This window comes from Nuphar pumila, chromosome 10, assembly GCF_984573655.1.
Source record: "Nuphar pumila chromosome 10, dmNupPumi1.hap1.1, whole genome shotgun sequence".
NCBI classification, from domain to species: Eukaryota; Viridiplantae; Streptophyta; class Magnoliopsida; order Nymphaeales; family Nymphaeaceae; genus Nuphar; species Nuphar pumila.
In genome coordinates, this window is record NC_143258.1 from 112571832 (window position 1) to 112586587 (window position 14756).

A 14756-nucleotide genomic window follows, 5' to 3' on the forward strand; every position below is an offset into this window, starting at 1 on the left:
CTAAAGAAATTTCTAATTAAGCAACTATTGATCTGTCGATTGACCTAACCATTCACTAATCAAATGATAGACTAAAATATGTAAATCAGATGAACAAACTGATTAAATTAATGAACGTGAATCCATCTAATCTGTACTAAAATTAACTACATAATTAGTCCTAATCTAATTTCTAAAAAAACAAAAGTCAATGTGAATTGAAACTAACAATGTTGCAGCTAACCAAAATTGGCTAAATGAAAACCGACTAACTAAAAACGCTAATTGAGTAAAAAAATGACTACTTCTAATCTAAATAATGAAAAGAAAATTTCTGTAAGTAAAATAAAACTAACTATTTACTGACAAAAGAAAACACCTAACTTTAATCTAAGCTATTCTAACAAAGAACGACAATGCATTAAAAGAAGATATATCCGCTACTAAAGAAAAATGTTATTTAATTGATCTAAAGAACATCAAAATAAACAAAACATGAAACACGCTATTCTAGACTAGATCTAACCTAAACCTAATCAAGAACTAATCAAGAAAAAATGAACACCAAATATAAACCTATATTAAAACCACGATCTACCTAAATCAAGATTTTTCTATTCATAAATCAAGAAACAACTAAACTATCAAAACAAAATATATTTGTTTGCTTATTTTTATTTTTATCAGATGCAAGAAACTAATCTAAATAAGCATATGATGCGATGCTATGATTTATGAGATGCAGAATTAAAACTATGATGAAAAAGAGAGAGAAGAAGCGAATCGGACGATCCACTCCCGACAGATGGGTAGAGAGAAGAAGATGGTTGATCCCAGCTTCACACACGCTTCTCCGATGAAGAAGAAGAAGTTGTTGGCAATGAAAGGGGTTTGAAGCAAGAAGAAAAAGAGGATAAGAGGTAGAGAAAGAAATCGACAAAAAGGGAAAGAGAGAGAGCAAGGGAGAGAGAGAGAGAGAAGAGAGAGAGGAGGAAAGGGGGGTGTGTTTTCTAATGCTGGAAAAAATGTCCCCTCCTTAACATGTACTATTTATATTATAATATTAGGTTAAAACAAGTTTTTTAAAACAAGTCCAAAGACTTTTAATAATTTTCAAAAATAGGTCTTTTGAAAAACATGTTTCATAAAACAAAACTTCCTAAACCAATGAAAACTTCTACTTAAACTCTTCTAAACTAATTAAAACTCTAATTAAAAATTCTTAAACTAAATAAAACACTGAAAAATGCAGGGTAAGCTTTGAAATACACAATTTTTTGATAATTTCTATTTCAATGCGGTGTCTTAAAACTAATGATAAAAATGAGTTTTTAAAGCGATTTTTCATTGGATCATGCATAAATAAAGATAAATAAAATGCGAATATGTATGCATGATCACTCTGAAACTTGGGTTTTGCCTTTGGATGAAATAAAAAATGCACTTAACCCTCTCACATGTCCAGACCGCTCCCCGAGGACCTTCACAAAGGCTTCTCGCTACAATATCGGCGTACCTTCTTGTAAAGAACATGTTTTGTCATCTTCAATCTTCACAGGCCGCAGTTTGTTATGCACGTCGATGATATATAATTGGTTATCAATAACTAATGATAATGTACAAAATAGAATGAATGAAAATAGCACTACAAAGTGTGAGTTATATAGTTATCTGATGTTTCACTAAAGACGAATGTCTTGCGATATGAATGGGTGTGCTTCTCTAAGTAGAACTCACTCACTGTCGGTTCTTTTTCTTTCATTTTAAGAGTTTGCAAATAACAAATTTAGAATCTATTACATCAAACATATTTAACACTATACTACTATATAAAAAAAAACTTAGAGAATAATTAACTTACTCTCATATGAAACTTTTAGAGGTACAAAGTCAATCCAGTGGTATGTTGGACCGTCAATTGAGCTATGTTCACAGAATTTTTCTTGGGTGTCTCCTGTTAACTAAACGAAGATCAATTAGTAGACAAAAATTTAAAATTTTGAATATTTATTTACTTATAAATATATATATCCAATATTTACCATTCGCCCCTTCTGTCAGCCCCCCCCCCCCCCCCCCTTGTTGAAGAACCAAGCAAGGCTCGGTCCTGTCACATGGTTAGACCAAAGCTGGGTACGACCTGACCACCGAGCCCACCCCTCGTCCCATTGCCTTACCCAAGCAACAATAGCTATTGTTGTTGCTATCTCAAGTCAGGCTATACCGAGTTAGCCTAATTCGATCCTTCTCACCCGAGTCGGCTTGGGTGCACCGAGTTTGACTCAGTTCCTCCAAGCCCAACTTGATTCGATCCATTCAAACTGGGTTCAAGTTTGACTGTTGTGACATAATCGTCGCTGCTTTCACCAAAATCCAAGAACTTAACACAGTACAATAAAAATCACTTGCAGCATACCACTTCGGCACAATAGACGAGACATGTTTACTAAGGCACAAGCCTTTAAAAACCTATGTTCAGAATCATTGGTGAGTCAAACCATCTCCGAGGTAGGGAAAAGCTGCATACAAGGACAAATGATGGAATACTTCTAACTTATACGTATATATATGCTTTTAACTCAAGGACATATATTTGCATATTCTTGTCCATTTAAATTATATCATTTACTTTGTTGTCAGGACGTAATGTGTACATGCTCCTACTTATGCAATTTATTTAGCCGATGTATGGTTTCGTATATCATGCATCGCTTATGCAATTTATTTAGCCGATGTACGGTTTCATATATCATGCATCACTTATGCAATTTACTTCGCTGATACACGGTTTCGTACGTTGTGCATCACTTATGCAATTTATTTAGCTCGATGTATGGTTTTGCACATCGAGCATTACTTTATGTCATTTACTTTGCCACTGCACTGCAATGTGAACATGCTTATGCTTTACTATATATGTATTCTATATACATATATATAACTTTATAAGGTATGCAGTTTCGCATACTCCTGCCTACTTTAGATTATGTATGCATTTAAAGATGTAGATTTGTGCATCATTGCCAAGTTTCTATTTTTAAAAGGATTTCACATGCGAGAATTCAAGTTCATATTATTCATTGTCTCGAAAAGCAAAACAAGTATTTAGCGTTTGCATTTTCGCAACTGAGTTTTTTCCTCAAACTTACATAACGAAAATGCTTCAATTACGTAGCCCTAGGTGGTACGTACATCCAATCATTCTCTTTGGTATCTGAAATGACTCAGATATTCTTCGATTTAAAGCACAAAATATTGAACTTTCTAAATAAATATTGGGGTTTCTTTCACTACAAAAAAACAGTAGATTAGCGACGGAATTTAGCGACGGAGTTATATCGTCGCTACTTAGCGACGGATTAACGAGAGAAAAGAATTCGTCGCTATATTTGTAGAATTTTACGAAACTAGCGACAGATTATATTCCCTCGCAAAATCCGTCGCTAAGTAGCGACGGATTGTGCGAGAGAATATTTTGTCGCAATAAATACGGCAGTTAGCGACGGAATTGCGACGGCTAAAATTCCATCGCAACATAGCGACGGCCTAGGCGACGAAATATTTTATGTCGCCTTTTCGTTTTTTGAATTACGATGGCTTAGCGACGGAATTAATCCGTCGCTAAGCCGTCACTAAATGTCGCATTACCCCTAATCCCAGCCCTCTTTTTCCTTTCTCCTTTCGTTGCTCCCGCCCGCCGCCCTCTCCCTCCTGCCGCCCTCTTCCTTCGGTCGCCCTATACATCCTGTCGACCTCTCTGCCGGCCCCCACCGTTCGCCGGAAGTCGATCTCCGTCAACCTTCCGCTGCCGCCGCCGCTGCCCGGAGCAACCACAGGTATTTCACCGCTAAATGGATTGGGGGTCGACCCCCTGCGTTTTCCGACAGGGGTCGACTCCGCCAGGCGGTCGACCCCGGTAGGTGGTCGACCCCCTGCCGTGTCCGGCCGGGGGTCAACCCTGGTAGGGGGTCGACCCCCTGCCGTGTCCGGCCGGGGGGGGGGGGGGGGTCGACCACCCGCCATGTCCGGCCGGGGGTCGACCCCCCGCCGTGTCCGGCAGGGGGTCAACCCCCTGTCGTGTCCGGCCGGGGTCGACCCCCTGCCGTGTCCGGCCAGGGGTCAACCCCCTGCCTTGTCGGGCAGGGGGTCAACCCCTTTTGATGTCCGGCCGGGGGTCGACCCCCTGCCGTGTCCGCCCGGGGGTCGACCCCCTGGTTTCTTGCTCTTCTTTTTCTTTTTTCAGAAATTAGGGTTTTTATTTTATTTTCATTGTTTAGTTTTCTTTGATTTTCATTGATTAGGATTTTTTATTTTGATTTTCATTTATTAGGCAATTGAATCAAATTTCTTAAATTAAGGCTATTTGTAGTTAATTTAATTAGGGTTTTTTATTTGATTTTGTTTTATTAGGGCTTTGAATCAAAATTTAAAAATTAGGGCATTTTATAGTTAATTTGATTAGGGTTTTCTTGGATTTGATTAGAGCTTTTATTTTTATTTTCTATGATTAGGTATTTGAATCATAGTTTTTTTAATTAAGGCTTTTAATTAAGAGTCTAAATAGATGTTTTTATTTTATTTGAATAAATTACAAAAGCCTGTGCACTCTGTTTGCAAAAACTAGCTCAACTTTTAGATTATTACATTGTAGTGCCTGCTTATCCATGATAAAATTCAATAGCCACTTGGTGTATAGAATTACTCCTTTTCCTTCATTGTTAATATCCACTCTTACGTTCTTTTGTTATTGGAATAAGAGATAAATATTTTAACCTTTTTTTTTTCTAACCATATATGGCCAACCAATTAGTTTATAAACATGCGTGTCCTTTTTATAAATCATTTGTTTATAGTGAGTTTGTTTTCATGGTGACTTCATTTTAAAACATCATTTTTTTTTGCAGATTTCTCAACAGAACTCGCTTGTCCCCGCCACCCGTGGTAAGTAAGTGACAAAAACAATGCAAATCGGGTAAATACCCGTGGTGAGTAAGTGATGCAAGCGCATCACATGTTATTTAATTTATTGAATGTAACACTTTATTGTTCACACACTCACTTAGTTGTTGATATCTAGGACTGCTTTGTTGGAGTTCGGAGATCATGCTGAGCATGATTTTAATGTATGAATATGGAAGTGTTCTTATTTTTGGAGTACGGAGTCCATGCTATGCATGGTAGTAGTTAGTGAGATATTGAAGTGTGTTTGTTGCAGGTACATGTTTGACATTTGTTTGATATGAATTATTTCGATGTATTGCAATGTTTGATGTGATTGTATCCATGCTTACATGTAGTTACTTTCAATTTGATTATGTCTTCCACGTGAAATTGTATACTGAAAGCATGCTTCAAATGAATGTATCGTGTCATGAATAGTTTGCACATGAAAATATTAAGTTATCAATGCATGCATCATAATTCTTGTGATTATATGACATCATATATTGCATGATAAATTTGATATTTTCTTCATCATAGCATTCTGATGGTTCTCTTTTAACTGGTTATGATATTATTCGTAACATCATACGACAGAATGACTGCAAACCGTGAATGGATGTACCGTAGGATAGTGGACAATGAGTTATCGCATGAATATATGAATGGTGTCGACAGTTTTATTGAATTTGCAACGGCAAGTGTCAGTACGGTAGATCCCACAGGTCGGATTAGGTGTCCCTGCAAGATTTGTAAGAATAATTGATTTGTAGAACCTCATGGCGTTAGACATCACCTATACAGGAAGGGTTTTGTGAGTGATTATCAGAACTTGACGTTTCATGGAGAAGAATTTAGAAACGATTTTGATGCACGGGTGAATGTGGTGCACGATAATCCATATACGAATTTGATATTTGATGCTGCAGGAACAGAACTGGGTTCTGCTATGAGTTCTAGTGATGTAAGAACTGCCGTAGATGAAGAATCACCAAACGATGCAGCTAGTAGATTTTATGATTTACTTAGAGATGCTGATGAGCCACTTTGGAAGAGTTGTGAGAGTCACACTATCTTGTCTGCAGTTCTTCAACTAATGAATTTGAAGTCCGAGTATAATTTGAGTCAATCATGTTTTGACCGTTTGTGCATGATTGTGAAGACCATTTGTCTCTTTAATGACAGATATTTAAAATTTGAAATGTATATTCTTGTCAGATGCATGTTCGACCTAAAAAAAAAGGTTCGTAATAAAGCAAGAGTAGAAGGCTCTATTTGTGAGGCGTACACTTTAGAAGAGATTTCAAATTTCTCATCTATGTACTTCGAACCTCATATTCCAACACGTTACACATGCCCGCCCCGTAACGATGATGGAGAACAAGTAACTGTAGCTGACAAGCTGTCGATATTTCGACCACTTGGGCATGCATTTGGTAGTTGCCGATCAAGGCTATTGACAGATCGAGAGCAAGATGCAGCACACATCTATATTCTTTTTAATTGCTCAGCGATCGGCCCATACATCGAGTAAGTATATGTATATGCAACCCAATTATAAATCCTTTTATGTTCTATATGTGGATACATGACTCGGTAATATAAGTATTTGTGGTTTGCAGACAATTTGATCTGGAGTTGCAAAACGAAGTTTCACATCTCACTGATGCAGAAGTACAAAATGAACGTGAAACTAAGTTTGTGGAGTGGTTGAAATAGTTGGTAAAGAAGCTAACATAAATTTTATACTTATAAACAACACTAAGTTATTTAATTGATCGTGATCACAATCATTGTTTATGTTTGTGCGTAGGTTCGCAATGGTGATGTTAAAGATCAAGGAATATGTGATTTAGAAAATGGTCCGACCAAAGTTGTGCAATGCTACAACGGGTATATTGTAAATGGTTATCGATTCCATACAAAAGACTACGGTATAAACAAATCAACGATAAATAGTGGCGTGTGTGTCAAGGGTAGCAGCTACGGTGAAAATGAACATGATTACTACGGTGTTATAGAGGAAATAATGGAGTTGACTTACTTAGGCATGAATAACAGGGTTACGATATTCAAGTGTCATTGGTTTGGAATAACTGCAACAAGACTCGACAAAGCTTCAGGCATTGTGGAGGTGAATCATAAATCCAGGTTTGGAACATATGAACCATTCATATTAGCCTCACAAGCTCAACAGGTTTATTATACTTCATATCCGAGTATAAAAAAGTCAGATAGAAATGAATGATGGGCAGTTTGCAAGGTGAAATCCAAACTATACCTCGAGTATGATCAGTTACAGGAAGATGAGTTAGCTGAAGACAGTGATTACTATCAATCAGATGATGTCTGTGACTTCGCTTATGGTCACGATGTTGCGCATGATATGCATGTCATATCTCCATTGACCGATGAAACATTCATAGAGGAATGTGATCCAAATGATGTACCAAGTGGATGGGCAAACAATGAAGAATAAGAAGAAGAAGAAGAAGAAGAAGAAAGTCAAACTAGTGACGAGGAAGAATTCTCAAGCTAGTGAGCAAAATCTTATACTACAAACCTCTATTTAAATGCATTGTAATACTTGATGTGAGTTGTATTGCAATACTTGGTGTGAATGATTAAAAATTTTATTTGAATGTATTGTAATACTTGATACGAATGATTCGAATACATTGTAATACTTGATGTGAATGATTTCAATTATCTGAATGTATTATAATTTATGCAATTAACGAATGATTTGAATTAGTGCAATACTTGATGTCAATGATTTGAATTATTTGAATGCATTGCAATGCTTGGTGTGAATGACTTGAATGCATTGTAATACTTGATGTGAATTATTTGAATGTATTGTATGACATATGTTATTTGTTAGAATATGGTTCGTGGAGGTTATAGTGGTCGCTCATCCAGTAGTAGTCATGCTCAACCTTCATCTTCACGGGCTCCTGTGATAGGTATATCATATAACTAATTAGATGCTTGATTAGTTCAAATGCATATTCTGAGAATTTCTAATGTATTTTTTTACAGATGATGTTGCGCCTGTACATGACCCACCTACACCAGTTGATCACACAAGTCAACAGCCAACACAGGAAACAGGGTCTTCTCAGGCTGGCACAAGAAGACTCATTCGAATAGTGTATATCGATAATCGACCGTAAGTATTTTGTTTTCAACTATTGCATATCTTTTAAATATTTTATATTGATATTTACTGTGTAACAATTCATGTGCAGCACGAGGTTTGAGCCACAAGAAGTAGTACGAGAGATTAGGAATTCACTTCTTCAACATCTACCAGGACCAGTTGCTCAATGGAAAGAGTACCCAAAGGAGGTGTTAGATAGATTGTGGTCCTCATTCATGGTATACAGTTGTTCCTCATAGTTAATGTGTTTCATATTTAATTTATTTAAGCAATGTCTACTAACTTTCTGAAAATATTTGTAGGCTTCAAATCGCTTCGCAACTACGGTGGAAGAAAATGATGCAAGGAAGGTGTGGCAGAAGGTGGCTGCCAATCGATTTGCAGACATGCTGCACACTATGAAGACTGCAGCAAAAAAAGCATCTGGCGTAGTAGATGATCCATTACTGTGGAAGGGCCATGGTCCTATTACTATCAGGAGAGATTATTGGGATGAAATCTGCGATAAGTGGGCGGGAGATGCATTTAAAAATCGCTCTGCGAAGGCTTCACAAAATCGATCGAAGATGCCCGAAGCCCATCTACACACAGGTGGATCTAAGACATTTGGGAGCCACCTAAAGAAAATGGTAACTCATCAATATATAATATTAATTTTATAAGTATTGTTGCAAACTTGTGTACTAAATCTTTTGTCATTTAACTTCGCAAGAAGCAGAAAAAGAAGGCAGTGTACCATATAAGGATGTGTTTGTAGAAACACATAAACGGAAGACCACGGGAGTCTTCGTATCAGAGAAGGCGAGAACGACAACAGTATGTATTAATTCTATTAATACTCATTGCAATATATATGCAAGTTATCATAATGTTATCATTAATTATTAATGAATACTTTAAACATTATTTTGTAGGAGGCATATGAGTAACAAATGGTAGAGCGATATGGCGAAGACGCTACTCAGCATCCATCATTTGATCCTACAGCATGGGTGACTGCAGCAGGTGAACCCAAAAAAGGTCGCGTGTTCGGGTTTGGGAGTAATATGAACACTTCACCAGTTATTGGTTCTTCCAGTTACGGCTCACCGACTTCTTGCGCCGACATAAGCTCCAAGCAGCCGACTATTCTTTCCGGTGATGATGTACGCGAGATCATTAATGAAGCACTGAATAACTACTTCCAATACACCATCGCCCCCTTTCTCCGAAATGAGATCAAGGCCGCTGTTCAGGATAGGGGATCTTCGATTCCAGGTCCCTCTCAGGTATAATCACATATATAGTTTTTTTTACTGTCTTAAAGCACATCTGAGCATGGTAGAATCACATATAGAGTTTTTCTAGATGCCTTAGAACACATATGAACATGCTATAATCACATATTCAATTTTTTTACTGCCTTAGCACACATATGAGCATGATAGAATCACATATAAAATTTTTGGCTTTGCCTGCCTTAGAGCACATATGAGCATGCTATATTCACATATTCAATTTTTTTACTGCCTTAGCACACATACGAGCATGATCGAATCACATATATAGTTTTTTGCCTGCCTTAAAGCACATCTGAGCATGGTAGAATCACTTATAGAGTTTTTTTAGATGCCTTAGAACACATATGAACATGCTATAATCACATATTCAATTTTTTGACTGCCTTAGCACACATATGAGCATGATAGAATCACATATATATATATAACTTTTTGTCTGCCTTAGAGCACATATGAGCATGATAGAATCACATGTAAAGTTTTTTTGACTACATTAGAACACATATGAGCATGCTATAATCACATATTCAGTTTTTTGACTGCCTAAGAACACATATGAGCATATTATAATCACATATTCAGTTTTTTGACTGCCTTAGCACATATATGAGCATGCTATAATAACATATAGAGTTTTTTTACTGCCTTAGAACACATATGAACATGTTATATATCATTTATGATAGAATCACATATAAAATTTTTGGCTTTGCCTGCCTTAGAGCACATATGAGCATGCTATATTCACATATTCAATTTTTTTACTGCCTTAGCATACATACGAGCATGATCGAATCACATATATAGTTTTTTGCGTGCCTTAAAGCACATCTGAGCATGGTAGAATCACATATAGAGTTTTTTTAGATGCCTTAGAACACATATGAACATGCTATAATCACATATTCAATTTTTTGACTGCCTTAACACACATATGAGCATGATAGAATCATATATAGAGTTTTTTTATTGCCTTAGATCACACATGAGCACATGATAGAATCACATATAGTGTGTAATTTATTTCATTATATTTTGTTTATCAATACTGACTGTTCTTTTCTTGTGTAGGCTGCTAGCGATAATCAGGGTAGTGGAGCTGAAAGGACAGATAAAGACAATGAACAAAAAGACGCACCAAATCTTGGCGATGATTAGGGCACTGTGTTGAAGAAGTTCTATTTTTTTTATTTTTCCTAATTGTAATTGTTGAATTGTAAATAATTAAACTTCTTAATTTTAAGGTGGAACGATTAATTGTTGTAGATACTTGTTATATGAATTTTTTTGTGTGGTTTGCTTTTTATTTATAGGAAATATAAATTGTACAGGAAATAGAAATTGTACAGTTCTCGGTAATTAATTTTCAAATAAATTTTTTTAATTTTTTTTTGTGTTTGCGACGGATTAGCGATGGAACCATCTGTCGCTATTCATATAAATCTAGCGACGGCATAGCGACGGAAGTAAATCCGTCGCCAAGCCGTGGTCGCCGTTTAGTACCAGCGGATTGGCGACGGAATATAGCGCTCGTTATTCCGTCGCAATTAGCGACGGAATAATTCCGTCGCCAGTTAGCGTCGAAATATTCGCGACGTAAGCATACTGTCGCCTCGTTGTCGCTAATCCGTCGCTAACCATGTTAGCGACGGATTAGCGACGGAATGTGGTCGTCGCTAATCTACTACTTTGTTGTAGTGTTTCCAATAAACCGATATCTTTCTTATTGTAGTGGTGATATCAGATATGTATGGTATGTTAGTACTACAATGATTGGATTAGAGGTTTATGGTAACCTCGTTGTATGAAAATCCACGATGATTAAAATAAAATCACATAAATGGTGATAATTGCCTTCATAGGCAAAATTCTTGATTTGGTTTAAAAGGCCAGAGCATGTAGAATGGGTCATCAGTTATAATAGAACTTGACATACTCATTTGTCTCTTTGGTTCTATCAAGAGAGAGGATGAGATGATACAAAAACTCTGATGAACAAGTTGTTAATAACTATGCTACTCGAGTAGCAAGGACTCGGTGTCCTCGATCATCTGAGTTAGGGGACTGAGCTATAAAAAATTATCCTAAGTGGTAGATCCTAATGACTTCTGCAGAAATTCAGATGCATCTCCTTGAACAAATGGCCTCTCGAGAATTCTCTCTCGGATATTGGTCACCCCCTTAAGAGCAAACTCAACTAGTTGTCCGGGGTATCAAAATATATAGAATAACAAACCCTTGAGTTGTCTCAGTTGTTTCTATATTTTTTCTTTGTGTACCCTCAAGACAATTAATATCAAAACAAGATTAGCATGCTCATTTTACTTATTCTAAATCATACATCATGAAATGAACAACACATATGTTAGTTTTATTCTTAATTTTGATATCTATGCACCTACCCGATTTTTATAAGTTTGACCTGTTTTATGGGGTATAGGTGATGTTTAGGTTGGTATGACAGGCGATAATGTGATGATATCAAAATTTTGCTCTCGAGGATGTTTTATAATTTTGTATAAGGGTTTCTTTAAAATTTCTCTTTTTGTATAAACTTTAATTATTAAAAACCTCATTTTAAATCTATATGGTTTCAATAATTGTATGGGAATACAAATTTGTTGGGTAAATAAAAGTTCGCCTGTAATACGCTTAAGGTTCGTTGACTTGTTATTTCTAACACTATTTTTTCGCTAAACTGCCATTTTAAAACTCTAAAAAAGGATTGATTGCCAAGCTTTAAATTTTTTCTAAAAGATTATAAGTTTAGGATTTTGGGGCGTTACAATTATGGGGCGGGAGAAGGAGGAGGGGAAGGGGATTGGCACGTGCATGTCCAAACAACAATCACGTCTCTCTCTCTCTCTCTCTCTCTCTCTCTCTCTATATATATATATATATATATATATATATATATTTAAAAGATTCAAAAAATTATGTTTAGTTAAAAAATATGACCCTATTGTATACACACTACTAAAAACATGTTTGAAGTAAACATTATAAATTAGTTAAGATTGGTTTTGCATATATATTTAACATGAACTTAGAAAAAAAGTTCAATGTTTGATTAAAAAAATGCGACCATGTAGTACTTGATCTATCAAGGAAAGCTAACTTTTCATTCAGAGCATGAAACATGAATCTCCTTTAGTTTGAAGAAGGTTCGTGAAACATTTGTATAATAGACACGAATCTCTTTTAGTTTGAAGAAGATTCACAAGATATTCTTATGAATGTTAGTAGGTACGGTAAATTATACGTGAATCTACTCTAGTTAAAGAAGATTTACAAGATATTCAAGTGAATATCGGTATATTCACATGAATTACTTGTGAATCTCTTTTAGTTTCAAGATGTTTTGCAAAATATTTCATATAAATGTTAGTACGTCTACACAAATTACACGTGAATATCTTTTAATCTAAAAAAGATTTGCAAGATATTTATGTGAATGACCAGCACAAATTGCACACAAATATTTTTTTAGTTTTACGAAAATATGCAAGATATTTATGCAAATTTTAGAGTTCTAACAAATTACACATGAATATCTTTTAGTTTAAAAGAGATTCACAAGATATTTATGTGAATGTCCGTAGGTCCATGCAAATTGCTTGTGTATCTCATATACATCAATGTACAAATTTTTGTATGTAAAAGGCAAAATGGTATTAAATAAGTTGAGAATCGGCGCTTTTGGGTACACAAATTTTTTTTACACATTTGTAGGCATTCGATAAAACACATCGTTTTTCGAAGACACTACTGTCATTTCCCTTTTTTTTCACAAGCTATATAGAGAATGTGTAAACAAATTTTTAACAACATTGTTAGAACACGTGGGGATGTCAATATGTCAATTTAAAAAAGCTTACCAAGCATATAATATTTGGCACCTATTAATAAAAATATTTATGATATGTTGGAATTGTAAGATAGGATTTTTAATAATAAATTCCACAAAAATGACCTGTTCGGTGTTGCTTTTTACCGTGTGAAACAGGTGTTTAGGGATGCAAATTGGTTGGAGCACTGTCTCAATTTTCAAAAATAATGTAGGAGGGGCCAGGATCAGGTGCCATCACATGGCACACTTTGAGTATGCCTCTGCACCTGGCTACCCTCAGTCTGCTTTAGGGCCTCACAACTGACATACTGTCAGCCAAAGATGGAGGGCATCAGGTGCAGGTGCACACTTCAAAGTGTGCCATGTGATGGCACCTGATCCTGGCTCAATGTAGGGTGTGGAGTGTGGACACTGTGCATCTTGAGATTCTGAATCCAGGTCAAATCTGGAATAAACATGCCCAGGGCAGATAAGTCACATCTGAGTGTTGAAATCAAGTAAACAAAAGGTCGGTTCTGGATCAAAACTGGGTCCAACCCAAGCCATTTTGCAATTTCCACATGAAAAGATAATGGATTTTGACTATTTTTTGTGGATCCAGTACCACAATCTCTAAACAAATCATGATACTACTCTAAGATCTATGTCAGATCCAGATCTGAAACCAACATACCATTCAAAATTCGAATCCAGTCTTGGGACAAGCATGACCCGGCCAACCTAACCTGCCTACTGGCGATGTTTATGGTGGCTTTCATACTTGGGGTGTAAAGTGGATCGGGTAGTTTAATGGCCTCTCGATATTTCGTCTCCCATTTTGGGATTGGGGATCGAGTTGGACTGAGCCTACATCTGGGCCTGATGAAAACAAGGACAGGCCCAGTCAGGCCTGGCTTTTGCCCAAGGTTCTACGAGTGAACTTCTGACACAAATCTGATACATTATTCTCAGATATGGATCTCGCAGTATGGTCCAAATGTGTACTTGGATTGGACTTGGACTTATGCAATCAGATCTTTTTCTGGATTTTGATTCGGACTCAGACTAATGCTTTCTGTTGGATCCGTACTCATATGCAGATGTAGTGCAATCCACGGATGCTTTTTACATGTCTTGTTCTTGAACTTCTTCTTTTTTATCTGGATATGGTATTACCATATCAAATTTGGACTCAAAAGCGACCTTATTGGATCCGATCTTATTTGAATCCAGATTCATGTTTGAATTCTTGCTAAAATTTTGATGATCCAGGCTGTATCTGACCCATTAGTTTCCCTAACTGAGCCTTTCCTGGACTCAACAAATGCTGACCCCTTACTGATGCGTACAGTTTGGGACCGGTAAGCTGCAAACGTAATTGGACCCAAACCCAGATCAATCATGTCAATCTTCCTGAGGACTAGAAGCAGCTGGATATTTTAGCGGGGTCCTGACATATGGGAACCCTCACTAAAATGGGTGGGTCCAAACCAGCTAAAATGGGTCAGACCCTGCTAAGTGATGTGGGTATTGGATCTGGATTCGAGTCTGACCAAATTTTCAT